This window comes from Zingiber officinale, chromosome 2B (genome assembly GCF_018446385.1).
Source record: "Zingiber officinale cultivar Zhangliang chromosome 2B, Zo_v1.1, whole genome shotgun sequence".
In the NCBI taxonomy this organism is placed as follows: Eukaryota; Viridiplantae; Streptophyta; class Magnoliopsida; order Zingiberales; family Zingiberaceae; genus Zingiber; species Zingiber officinale.
The window spans coordinates 86,792,278-86,798,012 of record NC_055989.1 but is presented as its reverse complement, the minus strand read 5'-3'; the positions used below and the strand labels follow the sequence as shown (position 1 = coordinate 86,798,012).

Below are 5,735 nucleotides of genomic sequence, written 5' to 3'. Positions count from 1 at the left end.
GTCAACCAGGTCAACCTTGACTTAAGGTTGCACCAACAGTATGCTCGATAGCATTCCACTACGGAAGGTTCAAAACCACAAGCTACCTTTCCCGATGCATTGACTTATCGATTGGACTCTTGTAAAGTGTTAGCATGCATACATGCAATATATGCATTAATTTCCATTCATGTGGGGGATTGTTAGATATGATTTTGCAAACCAAAACCTTGGTGCCATCGATCATTGAAAGTCAAGTTTGATTTCGAAATCGAAATCTACGTTTCACGTAGATAAATCTGGACTATTAATTTGCTCAAAACCGATTACGGGTGAATGAGAAATTAATTGTTCAAAGATGTGCTCAAATTAACATTAAGAAAAAAGATGGGATTTTAGTCCCACATTGTTAACCGGCGAGAGCCAGCATTTCCTTATATATGTTGATGTGTTAATGTTGTTAATACAAAAGCACAGGTGCTTTCTACCCTTGGGCGAGCAAGTGTTCGCACCTGCGAGCCTGCCACCTGCGCAATGGGCACTTTGCATGCGAGCATTGAGGAGCTTTAATTTATGCTCCACGTGGTGGTGACGTGACATATCGGGTGACAAGGCAGTGCCTATGTGGCACATGACTGTATAGAGAGCAATGACTGGATTGGACGAACAGATGATGACCGTAGGATCAAAGAAGAGGACAGATCGCAAGTAGATGCGATCTGGAGCGTCTGATTCTAATCTGGCATTGAAGGGGAAGGCTTGATCTGAAGCGTCAGATTAAATGTTGTAATATGACGGTTGAGATCAAGGGACGAGATCATATCAGAATCTGAAGAGTTATATCTCTTCAGATCTGATGGTTGAGATTAAAAGTCATCTAATGGCTGAGATCAAAAGACCTTTAAAGAGTTATACCCTTTCAAATAAACGATCCAGATCAGTCCAAACCAAGGGTTACTTACCTCTTCACCCAATATAAATAGATCCCTCTCTTTCTTGGAAATCATTCATTCGAAAAGCATTTGGATTCAAATCATTCTTCCATCTCTTGCATAAGAAGAGTCCAAAAAGCCTATGAGAAGGTTCGCCGGTCTCGAAATTTGAAGTGCTACTATTTTGAGACGTCGTCGTTGTATCTTGGGAACGAATTGCTGCTATCCGTGAGCACCGTAGCGGATCAGTATCGTCTTACGGAGATAGTGTCGAACACTAGCCTCGACGACAACTCAGTTTGCTTCCTCTCGGCAGCAATCTCCCGGAAGTCCCGACAGTCGACTAAAATCGACTATGTCAAATATCGAGGAACAAATCCAGAGATTCGAGGACCTCACAAAAATCTTTAAAGAATTGGAGATTCTAATCCTAGCTGACCCATGTTCTCAAGAAATTTTTTTTTTCCATCCTCTAGTCATTTAATGATCGATTATAAATTAACCCCATAATTTATCAATTTTTCATAACTTAAAACGGGGCATAATAAAACATCTGGATGTAAGTATTCACCCATTTAAAAAATTAGAGTTTGTATAGCCTACTCCTGGCTCTTTCCCTCCTTGTGTGGCACCAGTATCTCTTCCCTTACGATATTTTTTTATCCAAAGGAGCGGTCGTATTTTTTTTATTTTCCCAAAAAAGCACTTTAATTTTAAAACTACCATACAGAGTAACAAAAATGATATTATTTCTTTTCTATCACTCACTACAAAAAATAAGACATTTTGGGACAAAATTAGGGACGAATTTTAAAAAAAAATTCGTTGCAAAAATTTTAGGGACAAAATTTGGGACGAAAATTTTTTCGTCCCAAAATGGTTGATGCCAACTTTTGGAACGAATTAGGGATTGTTGCAAATTTGGGAACGAATTTGGGGACGAATTTGGCGACGAATAAAATTTTCGTCCCCAAATTCGTTGCAAAAAAGTATACAAATTTGCAACAAAAATTATTTTTGTTGCAAACTTAGGAACAAATTTGGGGACGAATTCACATAAATGTTCTGCCAAATTTGTCTCTATTTTTGCAACAAATTTGGGGACGAATTCGGTGACAAATTATATTTTGTTGCCAAATTTGTCCCTAATATTGCAACGAATTTGGGGACAAATTCGGTGACAAAATTTTTTTTGTTGCCATTTTTGTTCCTAAGTTTGCAACGAATAATAAATTTGTTGCAAAACTGGCAACGAATTTGGCAACAAAAACTTGCCAAATTCTTTGATAATCATAAGATCAATTTTCGTCCCAGAATTCGTCCCAGATTCTGGGACAAATTTTGGGACGAATTTTGTAGATTCGTCCCAGATTCTGGGACAAATTTTGGGACGAATTTTGTGGATTCGTCCCAGAATTCGTCCCAGAATCTGGGACGAATTCTGGGACGAAAATAATTTTATCCCAAATTACGATAGAATTGGGACAAATCATTTTCGTTGCCAAATTCGTCCCTATATCAAATATTTTTTCCAGCTTCAATTTATTTCTGCAATACAATCCAAATACATAAAAACCAAATTCAAATAACAAATAATATGCATTCAACACATCCTAATTTAACATTCAACACATCCTAATTTAACATTCAACACATCAACTCATAATTCAAAAAATATAAAGATTTCAACAAAGTTTATAAAATCCATCTTGTTCAACAAAGTTTACAAGTTCAACAACCCAATGTTTTATAAGTCCATCATCCATCCAACAACACTAAGAATACATATAGTCATCTTCGTGTGCCACAAAATCTTTGATCCCCATCAAATCTCCTTTGCCTACATAACAACAAACAAATAAACTAGATTATGTGTAACAAGAAATATTGTAAATAGTATACGATATGGCCATGTAAAAAGAATAATTGGAAACAAAACATAAATGTGAAATTCCTTAAACATTCTAATAAAAGCCCTAATTCTAATAAAAGTCATATTTACCAACGATATGAATCATCCATGTCATAGCAACGGTAAATAAAGTTATAAGCATTATTTTGAAGCTAAGTACATGTATCGTAACTATGATACAACCTAATATAATTGGCACATCATATAGAGAGAAAAAGAGAGAGATCTTGTGAAGTATGGTATTAGGGTTCAAATTTTCTCACTTAGTTAACTTTATTTTTCATTTTAATTTGCTGAATTTATAGTTTTGTCTTTGGTTGGTATTTAATGTAAACTAAAGGATGTTTAAAATAATTGTTCCTTTCATTGTGTTAACTAGTTGACAATTTCATATGAATAACTTTAGCACATTTTTAACAACTCTTTGCAAAATATTAAGGTAGGAGGATGCATCGTTATCTAGTAAAGAATTTTAGAATAGTGTGATATAATTCTAGATGAAATATAGAACTTTTATGTATCTATATAGTTTTGAGACTGTACATAGATCAAATTCAGAACTTTTATGCATCATTATCATTGAAGACAAAACAAGAAAGAGCAGCTTATCAAAAGAAGGAACACAATTAAACAACTATTTAAAGCTAACTTTAACATAATTATTTAAAGTTAACTTTATATAATTAAACAACTATAACATAATTATTTAAAGCTAACTGTATATATAGATCAGTAAATGCATATTAATGAACTTAGGAATACCGAAAAGAGGTGAACAAATACAGCTGTCTTCAACTACAGTGAGATCACACCAAATTGAGACCTGCACAAACAACATTATCAAATCAGGACAAAAATAAAGTTAGAGTATTAGAGACTTCATTCATATTGCCTAGTTAGAGACTCCAAACGAACCTCTGGATTAGTAGCTCGAGAATCTCTATCAAAGTGCCTTCCTCTTTTTGTTCCTTTCTTCTTTTTATCTTTTTTACCCAAATCATTGGATTCATGTGCCAAAGTATGAGAACCATTTGATATTATAGATTGCTCCAAATTTATGCATTTCAGATATAGAGTTTGCCAGACAAACATTTTCCTTCTTTGAATTACAATACAAGCATAACTCAAGTAAATAACAGAATATGAAACATAATTGAAACAGAGTAAAATTGAGTTCACATTTTCAAAGAATCAACAAAGCTCCTACAACAATATGTTATTTATTGCTTCCATGTACCACATGAACCCAACCAAACAATAAACCAATTAAACAACGAATAAAATACAACTGAACCCCACAACTTACCTTGAACCTTCTGCACCTTCTTCCTGACCTATCCTTACAACCTTCACAATGTATACGGACTATAAGAACACATGTCTGCAATTGAAAACATGTACTGATTAATACGCATGAAAGTCAATATTTTCTACAAATAATTCAATTCTCATTTCATTAAAAAAAATAGAAACTAAAAATTAAAAACATATTATTGAAGAAATCACAATGAAATCCTGAACAATGTACTTGGTGTTGATTTCTTAGCAAAGATTTGGATATACCATTTTGATTAGTCATCTCGTCAAAGAGTCTCTGAGTTATCTGAAACGATTCTTAATAAATAAATGGCAAATCTAAAATCATTTAACTGAGCTCTTACTAGTTTCTAGAACTAAAACCCTCATCAACGATCTCTAACCCTTGCAGAATCGAGGACAAATAAAACTAACCTTATTCATTGGCTTTGTAGGATCGAGGAGTTATCTTGGATAGCCATAAACCAGGGAAACAATACTGCAGAGGCAAATCAAGCATAAGAGAAGGCGCATATCAATGGTAAAGAGCAGAAAAGAGATCAATCCTAAGTCAAGTGCGAGAAATCAAACCAAATTTAGGAAAACAAGCATGTTTTTATAGGAAACTTACATCAAGATGCTGCTGCATGATCTTGGGCTTCTTCTTCAACTGCAGAGGGAGACGGCGGTTAGCCACGGCAAGGCCCACGCCGGCGGCCAGACGCCGGCCAGCCAGCGCCTGGCGCCGTCCAGGCAGCGCCTGGCGCCGGACAGGCAGCGCCGCCGGGCAGGCAGCGCCTAGCGGCGGCCAGCACGCGCCGGAGAGAGGGAGATTCGAGAGCAGTGGGCTTACCAATCGAAAACCTTCCACGGCCGGAGATCAAGCGGTCGTCGCATATCACGCCGCCATCGTCGGTTGGAGATGTGGCCGAAACCCTGGAAATCGCAGGTTGGAAGGGGAACGGGGGAGAAAGAAATGGGGAAGAAAACAAGAATCGGAATGGGATATAGACATAGGGTTATTAGCATCAAAATTTTTTTGTTCCCAATTTCGACCCTAATCTGGGACGAATCCTGGATTCGTCCCAAAATCTGGGACGAATCCTGGATTCATCCCAGAATTTATTTTATTTTTTAATAAAAAAGGGAAAAAATCAAAAGGAATAAATACAGACCTAGAGACATCGGAATTTAATGAAACAAGTTTCTATGCGTTCGTATCATTGTCCTGATCGTAAATCTATCAATAAAAATATTTTTTACCAAATATATATATATTTGGAATTTTTTAATCCCAATTTGACCTTATTTGGTGTTAAAAATTCAAATTACTGAAAATAATAATTAAAAATTATGGATGATGACGTATTTACGATTAGCTCAATGATACCAATGCATAGAAACTTGTTTCATCAAATTCTGAGGTCTCTAGGTCCATATTTAAGCCTTACATGTTTCATTTTAATTATTTAAAAATAATTTTAGGTTTGGGACGAATTCTAGATTCGTCCCAAATTTTGGGACGAATCCAGAATTCGTCCCAAAAATTTAATCATTTTATTAAAAAATAAACAAACTTGGACGGCTTAAATACGGACCTAGAGATATCGGAATTT

General features: G+C 35.6%; 1 long non-coding RNA gene across 2 annotated transcripts; it reads right to left on the bottom strand.

The window, feature by feature from the left end:
* Nucleotides 1-2,708: 2,708 nt before the first annotated feature.
* LOC122049255 lies at nucleotides 2,709-5,136 on the bottom strand. Of its 2 annotated transcripts, none has more exons than XR_006130898.1 (6): nucleotides 4,973-5,136; nucleotides 4,751-4,789; nucleotides 4,555-4,618; nucleotides 4,130-4,204; nucleotides 3,586-3,922; nucleotides 2,709-2,751 (listed from the first exon to the last, which is right to left on the bottom strand). It is a non-coding gene; the product is annotated as an uncharacterized LOC122049255 (long non-coding RNA). The 2 variants fall into 2 exon arrangements; XR_006130897.1 differs by lacking the exon at nucleotides 2,709-2,751 and having other exon boundaries at nucleotides 3,585-3,646; nucleotides 3,739-3,922; nucleotides 4,973-5,134.
* Nucleotides 5,137-5,735: the final 599 nt, after the last annotated feature.